Source organism: Diabrotica virgifera, chromosome 8, assembly GCF_917563875.1.
Source record: "Diabrotica virgifera virgifera chromosome 8, PGI_DIABVI_V3a".
NCBI lineage: Eukaryota > Metazoa > Arthropoda > Insecta > Coleoptera > Chrysomelidae > Diabrotica > Diabrotica virgifera.
Window position 1 is genome coordinate 103,767,097 of NC_065450.1, and position 14,620 is coordinate 103,781,716.

At 32.1% G+C, this 14,620-nt stretch overlaps 1 protein-coding gene across 3 annotated transcripts in view; it reads right to left on the bottom strand.

The window, feature by feature from the left end:
• The window catches only part of LOC114341142 (afadin), a 1,043,753-nt gene that overhangs the window by 826,220 nt on the left and 202,913 nt on the right, over positions 1-14,620 (bottom strand). The gene's annotated exons all lie outside the window — the stretch shown is intronic.

Sequence of the window (14,620 nt, forward strand, 5' to 3'; positions counted from 1 at the left end):
AATTATTTTACTTATGTTGTGTTTATATGATCTGTAAGTTTCATCGATTAAAAGTGCTTATTTTTGAAAAAATTTGGTTTCAAAGTAAAATTTTTAAAAATTTAAATTTTGAAAAATATGTTTTTTTTTTCAAAATAACTTAAAAATTGTTAGAGATACCAAAAATCTCAAAAAACAAAAAAAGTCAGATTTGTTTTTCTGAATATCACGTATTTTTTTGTTTTTCTGTTAGACAAAAATTGATTAAGATTTGGTGTTTCTAAATTTGCATACACTCGTGATCAGTGACTCGTTCAGCCCCTTTTAACTACAGCCCTTTTAATAATAAGGACTTTGAACCGATGAAACTTACAGATCATATAAACAATATATACACGAGTCAAGAAACTTGTGAAGTCGTAACGATTAAGTTCATTTAAGATACTAATTAGGGGTGATTTTCTCGATTTTTTTACCAAAACCAAAAGGGACTAACTTTATTTTGAGCGTAACTTGTTTACTTTTGATGCTAGAAATTTTTTTTATAAAACAAAAATGAAGCTTTTTTTAAAAAATTTAAATAAGTTGTAATGAGTTTTCCCAGAAATGTGCTTCATTTTTGGTTATTTCACGTTAAAGTATTCCATTTGGAATTTGACGAATATGAACCTATTTTTCATTAGCTATAACTCTGCTTCTACTAGGTGTAGAGACGTGATATATACACCATTTTTTTAAATTTTTTACAGGCTTTATTTTTGGTAAGAATGTTTTTTCGACAAAATACTTATTATTTGAGTTATTTGCGAAAAACCGTCTAAAAGCGTGGTTATTTTGTTGAAAAAATGAACATATTCACTGCCAAATAACTCGAAAAGTATTGACTTAGTGAAAAAACTCTATAGAACAAAAGTTACTTAAAATTAGCCAGTTTATCTATTTCCTGACTTTTTTGGACGAATATTTTTTCACCCCCAAGAGGGGGTGAAAACCACCCCCAGGACAAAAGCACATATCGGCACAATATCACTTTTTTTCTTTGACTTGTTAGCTATGTGTTTGCCAAATTTCATGTCAATCCAAGCGGTTCTTTAAAATTTAGAGGTTTTGCAATATTTTACCGTTAAAGAACGGACTACAATACATAGTGCCAAAAATATATAGTCTACCTATCAATTTTGACGTGTACTTATGCATCGCATTCGAGGATTTACCTCAATGCATCTCATTCCTTTCAATGATTTGTTAACTTTTCAAAACAGTTGGCCATATTATTTTCAAAACGTTTTGAGTTCTATACTGGGTGAGGCAGATAAAGGGCCAATTAGAAATATCTCAAGAACACTAAAGGTAACTGAATAATGAAAATTGGAATTAAGGGGTTTTGAAGAGTGAACTATTTAATGAAAATATTTTCATATATTTGCTACTTCCGGTTATACCGGAACATCCATCATTCTGAGAACATTCTCGTTAGAAGTGTGCGAGACCCACGATATTCTTATACAATCTTGCGGGATCAACACATTTTACACGACTCTAATTTGTTTAACGTTGTTGCTTTTAGAGCCTATCCCTCTATCTAGTTACATCTGTCTTAAAGATTTAATATTGATATGCTATATTCTAAGTCACATACTAGACTTATGGACTGATGTGGTACATTAAGATTTTTTTATTTTACACTGCGCATCAGAGAAAACGGACCACCCACGAAATTAAAAAAAATTATATTTTTTTATATATTTCGATGCATTTATCATTTATCAAATTACTCAAATCTTTCCTTTAGTCGCGGACGCGACTCGACTCGTCGCGGACTAATCTAACTCAGATTCTTTACGTTGTTTTTAATCTTCATGAGCGCACTTGGAAGCCGCGAACGGGACGAGGACTTGATTCAATCTTTAATGAGAATCTCAAGTCGTCGACTGTTTTGTTCGCGACGAGTCGCATCAGCGACTCTCTAATGCGTTTCTGCCTTTACTCTACTAAATAATTTCTCTCTACTAATGTACATAAAAAGTGGTGTACTTTGCGCTTTTATAATTCCACACAATATCAGCAAGTTCCATATCGTTAACTTCTTTAGGAAGCATATGACAATATTTTGTGTTCGGAACCTATTTTTCCGCTATAGTAAATATAAGTGACAGATATCTGACTGAGGATGTGACTTATGTCGACTTGAAGTTTGCTTCAACAATGTAGAATTTTAAAATTGTTTGTCCTAAGGTGATACAGTAGCGATCAACAGGTAGCAAAAACGCGTTCCAAGGTTGCGGCTGTAATTTTGAATATTTCTTCGACATATTTGGCACACATATTCGTAATATAATAAAGAATGGCGGTACAGAGCCCAATTTCTAAAATTTATTAATAGGTGGAAATTACTCTGTAATTAAATACAATATTAAAAAAACGAGCCTGTACCGCCATTAGGAAGAACAAAAAAATACACTTTCTTCAAATAAACTTTTTTATCCGATGCCTAGATTTTGTGTCATTTTGGAACTACTAAAATTTTTTATTTCATTAGTAGTTCCAAAATGACACAAAATCTAGGCATCGCATAAAAAAGTTTATTTGAAGAAAGTGTATTTTTTTGTTCTTCTTAATGGCGGTACAGGCTCGTTTTTTTAATATTGTATTTAATTACAGAGTAATTTCCACATATTAATATATTTTTTAAATTGGGCTCTGTACCGCCATTCTTTATTATATTACGAATACGTGTGCCAAATATTTCGAAAAAATATTCAAAATTACAGCAGCAATCTTGGAACGAATTTTCTCTAGCTGTTGATCGCTACTGCTTCCTCTTTTAATGTTTTAATGAAATTTTAACTGTACCGGCACATAAGGAAGACACACTTACTTATATTGCAGTGGTACTCCAAAACGGTCATTTACTGGGCTATAAATACAACCGTAATTGTAATTATTGCCTGAAATAGCTGATATACGGAAAAATTCACGAAAGAAAATAAAAAAAAATATATCAAGGGGCGCTATCAAAGCAATATATTTGCTGTAAAGCCCCAAAACAAATTAAAACCCCATTTTTTATCCAATAACAGAAACTTACTATATCAAACACTGTTACTAATTTGTTTTTAACCCTCAACTGGTATGGTGGGACAAAACTGACGCAACAACATTTAGTTTGACAATTTAACCAATTTTTCAATCGGTACGCCGCGGCGTTCGGTACTGGCCAGCCAGCTATGAATTCTCCTATTTTCTACAGCAGCGGTTCTCAACCTTTTTGAGTGATGTACCACCTACAGTTATTTTTATTATTTTTGGTACCACCTATATTTTTAAATTGTATTATCAATACTTACTAAGTACTACTATTTTAATTTTTTCTGTGTTTTGTGTACCACCGCCAAATGTACCACCAGTGTTACATGTACAACAGATTGAGAACCTCTGTTCTACAGTACTCTCAGTTGACCTACGACCATTGCGCGTGCAGGTTGACTGTTTTTTTTTAATTTACGTTTTCAAATAATTTCAAGGTACAAAGCACCCTAGAATTTTTGACTTTTTGGCTAAAATTCTTAATTTTTATTTCTTTTTTTACAGGACGAACATAAATAAGTTGGAAAAAAGTATTTAATCAGATTGGCGTTTTTTAAATATGTCTATTTTATTATTATTTTGTAACAACATGCAAAAATATTCAATGTTCATGTTTAATTCATAATAAGGTATATAATCTGTATCCATTTAAGTATTTTCTTGTTTTATATTATCCCTAAACATTTAATTAATAAAATAAACTAATTAGAGCATAACACATTTCGCATATTAAAATCTTGCAGGTTGCAGGATTTATACTCGCGGGTCACCATTGACACAACATACCAGACGTTTAACTAAATCACCATCACCATACCAGTTAAGGGTTAACAAGAAACACAGACCCCCCCCCCCCGTTTCTATCCAATTTGAAATTCGAACCTCTCCTGACCTAGTAACTTTTTCCTTAGTCAGTGACAGTCAGTGTATTCGACTGACATTGATTGTGTAACGATATACCGGCAAACAACCATCGAAAAGGGGTCGAGAACTTTACAGGAAGGAAGTCGTCGCGGGGTGAAGAAGAATGAAATGCACTTATGAATCGCATGTTCTTTATTATTTCTGCAGATCATTTTAAAACCGGATTATTAAGGTAGAGCTAGAGTCAAGCCAAATGTAATAATTGTATATTTTTTAACTTGTCATAGCTATACACACTATACAGTATACAGGGTGCGGCAGATAAACGACCAATTAGAAATATCTCGAGAACTAATAATAATTGAATCTTAAAAATTGGAATGAAGGGATGTTGAAGGTATACTTTCAGTTATACCGGAAGTTGCTTATAACTTCGTTTTTTAATGGAATACAGTAGAACCCCGATTATTCGTGGGCGGATTATCCGGGTTGCGGATTATCATTGCTATGATTTTCCCTTACCCAAATTGCATCTTTGAGGTTTCATAGAAATATAGTCATCATAAATCACACGACGGAAACTTTATACGCTGTGTGGGAGATGCATAATGCAAAATAGATAGCAACAGTGGTCAGGGAATTCCTGGAAATCATTTGCCTCGAAATGGCAATAACTAGTATTAAACGCAAGTGCTTAAATATTTTACGGATTGCACAAAAAGTAGGGATTTTCAACAGAAGTGAAAAGGGTAAAGGTCACGACAGATTATCATGCACGCATCGTTTCCAGCACGTAGCGTTTAGTTTCCGAAAGATATTGATTTTAATGGTTTTAAATATGAACAATTCACTTTGTTAGGAACGTATCGTATCAGACACCTCTTTGCAAAATCAGGTTTTTCGGAGACTACGCTACGTGCTGGAAACGATGCGTGCATGATAATCTGCCGCAACCTTAAATGTGTCACATCATTATCACGAATATACTAAGTTGGCAAGTAATCAATACGCCATATAAATAAATACAAAGTGAATCTACAAAATTTCATACCTCAGTGTGAGTCTTTTAAAGGCATATCTGCACGGAAATTATTGAAAAGATCAACTTTTAAAACGACGAATCACTTTCCAATTAAGTGGTGTCTGCAGACAAGATCGAAGGGCATAATAATCTCGAGGCAAAATTTTTCATGAAAACTTAAAAATCAAAAACCCTTTAAGAGGATCGGTACGTATTTTCGGCTGCAATGCTATTCAAATGGGGATTCATTTTTTTCGAATCCTGAGAAAACTAATACGTATTTTTGAAAAATTTAAACGCAGAATGAAAGATTACGTTATTAGCGAGGGCCGAAAGTCCCTGAGAACTTCTATAATGTTTATTTTAATAAGTTACAGGGGTGAAAAACTAAGAGAAAATTTAGTGTGATTTTTAATTTCAAATATATCATTCAAAATAAACTTTTTATTTATTCTAAGGGACTTTCGGCCCTCGGTAATAATTTAGTCTTTCATTCTGCGTTTAAATTTTTCAAAAATATTTATTGGTTTTTTCAGGATTCGAAAAAAATGAACACAATGCCGTGGTAATATTTTCCAAATCTATCTTTGTCTTACAACGCACTCAGCCGAATATAATATTGTCAGCATATATTGTCAGTCAAACACTGACAATTTTAAATATTTGACATTGCATAGGGAATATGTTGAGTTATTGATTAAATATTATTGATATATAGTGTATTTGATAAATAATTGATTTAAGACGTGAACTTAATAAAAAGTTATTTATTGTGTATTATTTGTGAAAGATCCAAGCAGAGAATACATCAGGATAATATATTCTGTGATCCAAGTATTTTGTTGTTAAAGATGTTCAAAATTGTAAGCGTTCCATAACAATATATTAAAAAATCACTTTAACACTTTTCCTCTTTTCTCGATTGAGTATTAGTATTGGTTGTACAAATAAATTATCATATTTATTAACTGAATTAATAATTTGCAATTATAAAAATAACAGTTATCCAAGAACATTCAAAACCCATCTCTTTAAATTAATGATGACATTTTTAAGTAGAATGACATTCTAGTAATGTTTACATATCCATACCAGTGTGAATTTTACTACACGTAATTTGCCGTGTAAAGACAGAAAAAGTAGGGATACACGTAAAATATTTGCGAATTATGTACCCATAGCCTTAATATGGTTCATCTGAAAATGAGAGTAAAAAAAAGAAAATGATGGAACTGTATCAAAAAAGTAACTAATCAGGAGGCTGAGAAAGTTGTTCATATTCTACTAGACTCTAGACTAGACTATTTTGAGCAACACCTTCTAACCTTGTCGACATTTTGAACTTGAGCAGAATACGCCAGAAGAAAAAAATCGAAGACTATTAACACAGGTGAAAGTGAATGACTTTTTTTTTAAAGCATAGCTACATATATTACTTTTTTCTGTTATGTATCTTCTTAAAAAGTTTAAAAGATGGTTTGAACTTATGACATTTATTTTTTCTATTTTTTTATGTGGTAGGTACATATTATGTATGTGTGTCATATATAAAAATAGATGTTCGGATTCTCCGTTCTTTTCAATTATCCGTGCCACGTCCGGTCCCGTAGAGCACGGATAATCGGCGTTCCACTGTACTCTGTATATTTTTACATTTTTGTATTTTACTCGATGTCTTCTTTGTTAAAATGCGGTTTACTGGGTAGTTTCAAAGATAATTAAGATTTTTTTATTAATTTTGTAGCAACATTTACACCCTGTAATTGTAGTGATTTGACATCAAAAACTATATATTTATGTTCAAATAATTTTTAATATACATACCTACCTAGTCCACTATTGTTAAAAATTATTAATATAGCAAAATGTTCAATTTTAGTATATAAGATTTGTCGAAACTCACAATGAGTATTTTCTGAGTTTTCACCCCTGTAAAATTTTTAATAAAAAACACCCTGTATTTTAGAATTGTAGCGAAATGATATTTTATAGTACTTTTTTATTTCTTAAGCATTCCCTATACTGAACTGCTTTAATTTGTGAGTTATTCCGTTATTCGTGATTCTTTAAGCCAAACAGTAATTGCAACAAAAATTAGGTGAAATTTTATTAGGTTGGCCGTGAAAATATTCAATCAAAAATAATTTTTCGAAAATAAATATGTATGTATTAATCTAGATTGATTCTTAATTTATTAATATTGGTTGAGATATCAAAATAACTACATCGTTAAGATTTTGTTATACTATTAAATATTAATAAAAACATACAATATTCTACCTAGTTAGCTATGACTTTGGCATTAAACATGCTTAAACATTTGACATTATAATATTTTTAAAGTTCCAGTTGTTTTGTTATCACTACTAATATGAATTTTTCTAATGAGAAAAAGATTAGTATGGTTTTTCTAGGAGAGTATAACAAAAATGTGCTACTAGCAATAAGAATTTATCATCATCAATTTCCAACCAATAAGAGAAACTTTTTAAAGTTTACTAGAACTTTGCACGGACTGGACACTTAGATTACGAGAAATCTGATAAAGTTTATCTACTTGTTTGTCTTCTATTACGGATTTGCCGATGATAAATTCTTATTGCTGGTAGCATATTTTTGTTAGACTCTCCTAGAGCAAAAACCATACTAATCAGTTCCTAGCGAGAAAAAATCATATTAGTAATGGTAATAAATCAACTGGAACTATAAAAATAGTATAATGTCAAATGTTTAAGCAAGTTTAATGCCAAAGTCATAGCTATCTAGGTAGAATGTATGCTTTTATTAATATTTTACGCACCAACAATTTTAACTACGAAGGTATTTTGTGATGGGTAGTTCTTTCGAGACGACAGACTCAGTAAAACACAGGTTAAAACAAAATAAATATATTCAATGTAATTATGTACAGATGTTATGGCGAGCACGCCACTGTGTGTGTTTTTATTACAGTATCTAGACCACATCGGAGATGTGTCAGTGATATATTCCAGGACTAAGAAAGGTTTTAAGAAATTTTGTATTCATTAATTTCAGTATAGTTTTGTATTCTGAGCTGTTAACAACTCAATAAACTTGTGCATTTCCTTCAGTAGTTTCGTTACTTAATTCTCCAACGAACACTCATCAGCTTATACAGAATAAAAGTGGCGCAGTCAGCAGGATTTCCAATTAGAAAAAGTAATGCCTTTTTTTTAATCGACTTTAATCGTTAATTGGGGAAATGGAGAATTAGTGACTTAGTAGTTGAGTTCCGAGTATAAGGCCACGAGGAAGGAAAACTGAAGGAACCCGTAAGCAACTTTGAAGAATTCCAAGTGTAAGGCCACTTGTTGTGTAAAGCCACTAAGTAATTCGGAAGTTTTGGGGAGGCGCAACTAGCAACTTCGTGAAATCTTCTCAACCGCCAGCTTCAGTGAAAAGCCACTCGACCCTGGAAACGGTGAAGCATTTCCACAGAAGAAGCAACAACATCCCGGCTACCATACCGGCTACATACAGTTTAGAATCTCGACCAGTTCCGGTGTAAGGCCACTTGATCTGGAAGGTACAAAACGTACTCACACCCGTTCCAGTGTAAAGCCACTTGATCCAGAAGGTACAACATTCTCCACCCGTTCTCTACCCGTTCCAGTGTAGATCCACTTGATCTGAGACCCTGAGACGCTGCAACGTTTTCGACCCGTTCCGGTGTAAAGCCACGTTCTCACAGAAGTACTTGAGGTTAGTCGAATTATATTAATTTTGTATTTGCTTTCATTTTTTTTATTTACTCTGTCGCTATTTTCAAACGTTTAAGATATCATATCTAGTATTTGCATTTTTTTATTTGTTTAATTTATTTTTTGTTAATACAATGGCAACTAACGACGTACCAGCAACTACGCCAATAATTTCCGCCAGCACTTCTAATAATTATATTAATTGTGACAAAGCTATCAAGCTTATAAATGTTTTTGATGGGCCTTCTTCAAAATTACACTATTTTATAGATTCTGTTGATTTAATTTTTGCAAAATTTGACCCAGCGGAATTGCAAATTTTTTCCTTTTATTGTAAAACGCAGGTTAGAGTGAAAAGCTTTTGATTTCATTGGCTCGAAAGAATTTTCGACATGGCAAGAGATAAAAAATGCTCTCCTTTCTCAGTTTGGTGAAAATTTGGATTTGCAGTGTCTAAATTTTGAGTTATGCCACTTTAAGAAACGTTCTAACGAAAAACCTGTAAATTTCGTAGAATCGAAAAACAATTAATAAGAATCAATAAAGATATCAAATACGATTCAAATTTGAACAATGTTGAGAAAAAAAAGTTTAAATAATTTTCACAGTAAGACTGCAATTCTGACCGCTATTACGGGCATAAAAGAACCTTTGTGTCAAATGCTTCGCTCTTTAAATCCTAGTTCGCTAATCCAAATTAAGCAAATTTTAAATAATTATGAAAACGAACAATATTTCAAACAAACAAATGACAATTTTTTTAAGTTAAATATAAATAATGACAATAAAATTTCTTCAAGTACTGCAGGTAGGCAAAAAACATTTTCTGCTCCCGGTTCAACAAATCAACCGATAAATCCACCAATTAAATTAACCATTCCAAAGTGCACCGTTTGCCATAAATATGGACATAAAGCAGAAAAATGTTATCGTAAACCACAATCTCACAATGTTGTCCATAATACCTATTGCGACAACGATAGTTCAGAAAACGAAAAAGAAATCGAAGTTGATCAGGATTTTTTGAGCAAGTTCCGCTGACAACTTTACAGTTTACCACGTAGCAAATAAACCGCTTCTTTACGCGCATATTAAAAATTTGAATATGAAGTTATTAATTGATTCAGGGGCAGCTATATCAATATTGAAACCAGGTAAAATTTTAGATTCTTATCACTTTAATCACGAAAATTTTATATTTGGTATTAATAACGAACCAATTCAAGTTACACAGAACGTAAACTTTAAGTTATTTTCGAGTGTTCAAAAATTCTATAGGTATAGTTACATAATTTCGTTTGGCATCTATTTCTGTTTATATTTATATACCTACATTTTATTTTATGACTGTAAAACCACTTGACTTTATACTCCAAATTAATACTCCATATTAAGTTAATTCTCCAACGAACACTCATCATTTTATACAGAATAAAAGTCAGATCAAAAATAAAAATAAAATACAATTCTCTTTATCGTCCCGTTGCAGCGAAGTCATCCCCTGGATAGACGTCTGCAAAAGAAAAGCAAAATTAACAACAAAACGAAATATCCTTACACCTCACTGCAGTGTAAGTTGCAAAACAGTCACGCGATTAAAATATATAAAGCTATCGGAAGCTCGTTCACTTCACTTGATACCGTTTAATTATGAGCCTGCGAATTACCTCACCCCAGTACACCTCGCTGCTCAAGTTGGCCTGCCTCAGTTTGCGAGATCACGTCAGTACGGTGTCTCGCTACTCAGGTCGGCCTGCCTCGCTCACTTTGCTTGGCTGGTAATGGAGCCCAGAGCTGTCGCGCCAAGACTGGAGAATCTCCGTTCGCTGGCCTCCTTAAGCATCCCTCTGCCTGTGCTGTTTCGGAGAAGTGGAAATAAGTGGGGTATCTGCGCGGATTGTGGAACTCGTACGGTTTTGTAATAATGGATATTTTCACGGCCAAGCTAATAAAATTTCACGTAATTTTTGTTGCAATTAATGTTTGGCTTAAAGAATCACGAATAATTCACAAATTAAAGCAGTTAGGTACGCGTATAGGGAATGCTTAAGAAATAAAAAAGTACCAGTATATATCATTTCATTACAATACTAAAATTGAGGGTGTTCTATTTAAGAATACCTATTCCGAGTTTCGACCAACCCTGTATACTATATTAAAAATAAATTAGACATTTTGCGGTTTTAATAATTTTTAACAATAGTAGACTATATTAAAAGTCATTTGAAATAAATAGGGTTTTTGTTCAACAATATTAGAATATATTAAAAATCGTTTGAATATACATACAGTCGGAAAAATGAAAGAATACCCATGAACGCACATATAAAACACGCGGTATTTTCCTGTCATCGTGTCACAAAGAAAATTGTCCAGTGCAAGTACATGTAACAATAATTATTACATGTACTTGCGCTGGGCAATTTTTTGTGTGACACGGTTACAGGAAAATACAGCTTGTTTTATATGTTCGTTCATGGGTATTCTTTCATTTTTCCTACTGTAAATAGAAATTTTGGTGTCAAATCACTACAATTCTACAGGGTGTGAATGTTGCTACGAAATTAATAAAAAAAAAACGTAATTATCTTTTAAACTACCCCATATAACATTACAAAACCTCATATTTTAAGAAAGAATGCATCGAGGAGAATCCAAAAATGTAAAAATATACAGGGTGTCCCATTACAAAAAAAACGAAGTTATACGGTATGACCGTAAGGAGCAAATAGATGAAAATATTTTCATTAAACAGTTTACTCTTCAAAACCTCTTCATTCAAACTTTCATGATTCAGTTACCTTTAGTTCTCGAGATATGTCTAATTGATCGTTTTTATCTGCCGCACCCCCACCCGCAGTGTGAAAAATTATATACAGTAGAAGCGAATTCAATTAAAATTTTTTGTTCGTCATTAATATCCCATCCCCTCATTTTGCCATCCGATCAAGGTTCGATAATCCGTACCAAGGCATGCCAAGCGTGGTGAACTACTGAAAATATGGGGCTATCCGATTGTGCATGATAGAAACTACGTAACGGAAACAAAAACTACAAACCCCATTCTCGTTTTAACGTCGAAGATAAAAAAAAATGTTTTTATATAAGATTTTCTTTTTGATACAAATCATAATAGCGCTCAATCAAACAGGATGTAAAGACAGTAAAAATATCGTCAAGATTTATGGACTAAAATTAGTGCCAATATTAAATAATGCAAACAATAATTGCATGGGTACATACTAACAATAGGGGATTATTTATAAAGTTTTATATAAAACAGTTCTAAGATCCACTGGTCTTTTGGGGCGTGAACCACAACCTTCCTTCAGTTGGAGCTCCCTTAGCACAAACGCGGATGATACGTTAAATATTTTTTTGTGTTGTACTAATCGACAAATAAAAAACAAAGGAAGAATCTAAAATATGGTTCTAGAGTAGAGCATCAACATATAGAGATCGTTAAATTAAAAGCATGTATCGGTTTTAAAAAGAAATAAGGGAATTCTTTTAGTAAATAAAAATGTGATTTTTATTTACTACTGTGTGTTTAGTACAGTGTTAATATAGTGGTGAAAATAGCAACAGATAAATCACCAAACGACAGAAGTATCGGCCGAGCACGTAAAAGATGGAGTGATAACCTTTCGTAGAAGTATTAATCCGCCAATGTACAATCCGAACAACTTACAGCGGGAAAGAAGAAGAAGACGAAAAACAAAAGATAAGAAATCCATAAATTGGGTTAGGAGAATTAATAGCCCAAATGGAAGACGTTAGTACAACCATAAAGAAAGATAAATGGAGACGGGAAATACGTATATCAAGAAAACAGAAAGATATCACCAGAAAATAGATGCATAAGGCACAAAACCGAGACGACAGATGGAGAAGGTGTATATCCAAAAATGGATAAACAACAAAAACAAGATAACTCTACGAAGGGTGGAGAGTAGATGACATGAATGTATATGAACACTAAATGTCGTCGCGTGATAATATTTTTCTGCATTTTCACATAACTGAACACCAGAGAACTTTATGAACATTCTGATGGATGAACTAGCTAGACCACATTTAGAAAAAAGGTATGCAAGCATTGCACAGTATCAAATCAGGATTGCATGAAGAATTTTTAGCATTCCAGAAGAAATTTTGGAATAGGTTGGCAGGGTGAAACTTGAAAAAAGAGAAATGCGTTATATATGCCTTCAAAACTAAAAAGACAAACTTTTCATTTGAGTTATATGTGTACCAAGTTTATTTGTGCCGGCTGTTCACTACAGCTTTGTAAAAATTGCAGGAATATTCATAACTTTTTTATGAACGATAGAGCTGAAAAGAGACCAACAGAGTACATATAGATGACAATAATTACAAAGCAGAATATATTAAGAAACGTAATAGAGCAAAGACAGCAGTTAGGGAAGCGAAAAAGCTGAGCTGGGAAGAATTCGGAAGAGAATTGGAAGCATTGGAAGCAAATTACAAAACAGATAACAGAAAATTCTGGAATCGCATAAAGAGTTTAAGATGGAAAAACGTAGGGAACAGTATGAAATCATAGATAAAAATAACCAATTGAAAATAGTCTACAGAAATAGTGGGAGTATGGAAACATTACTAAGAAGATAGATTCAAATAAGAAGTGAAAAGAAATGAAGCAGGAGGAAACAGACCAGAAGTGGAAGAGGAACCGGTGAATATAAGAAAGGAAGAATTGGAAGATACTATAAAGAATATTAAAATTAGAAAAGCGGCAGAAGTCCAAATAGATATAGAAATGATAAAATAGCGCATTGGACATATAGTCTAGTAAAATAAAATTACACTTAATGTAAATCAAAATGTAAATTCGTACAGGTTGAAACAAATTTTATATCAAAGTTTAGGTGGGTACAAAAGATATTTTCAAGAAAGTATCCAAATCATACAAGGGGATCATTGTTTAAATAATTAAAAAGGGGTCATTTTTGCAAAAAAATTACTTTTTTAACTGCTGAGGTCATTCAATTACTAATAAAGGGCTATAGGATTGTTTTCTGCAAAGTTGAAGAGTAAATATTTCACATAAAACTTACTAAATTAAATTTGACCCCCTATTTATTTAAATAATTGTATATAAAACTTTAAAAACAAATTTGCAAAAAATTATTTTTAGCGTTTTAAATAAGCACTGTAAAATACCTTATTTTACAGAATAATTTGCGCTATGTAACCAGTATTAAGCAAAAAAAATGGTCGAAAAATATTTAATATTTTTTGAGATATTGAATTTGTTTATTAAATGCTACTCTATTTTCAATTGAAAAAACGCGGTTGTTGCCAAAGAAATTTTCATCTGTATTAAATCTTATTATTTTTATTTTTATGTGTATTTTCGATAAATGTATTGATAAATTCAAATTTCAATTAAACTTCCCCCTAAAATGGCATTTGAAAATTATTCAAATTTGTTTATAATTTGTTTTTTTAATAACGTCGCGGGGTTTAAATATTTTGAAATGCCGTTTCGATAATTGGGTTCCTGGGAATTTTTCACTAATTAACAATTTTTTTTGTCTTTTTTTCCTCTTCTTTTTTTTCTTGGAGTTAAATTATTACGGGCCATTTTAGGGTTAAGTTTCATTAAGAATGTCGAATCTCTAAGTTGTAGATTCTAGACCTAAAAATATTAATATTGGTCTAAAATCACTTAAATAAAATGTGGCTACTTACTGAGTTACAGGGTGTTTTATTTAAAAATTTAAAAATTATTTATACCAAGTACTTTTAAACTTTTTGACGTATCCTTATCATACTTGGCAGAGAGTGTGGATACTATACAGTCTACTAAATTGTGATAAATAAAAGTTTCTAGCTACTACCAGAGGCGTACGACAGGGGATAGTTAATGGTTGACCCTTCCCAAATTTTACGCCACTGAGGGAATTACTGTTTTGGAGAA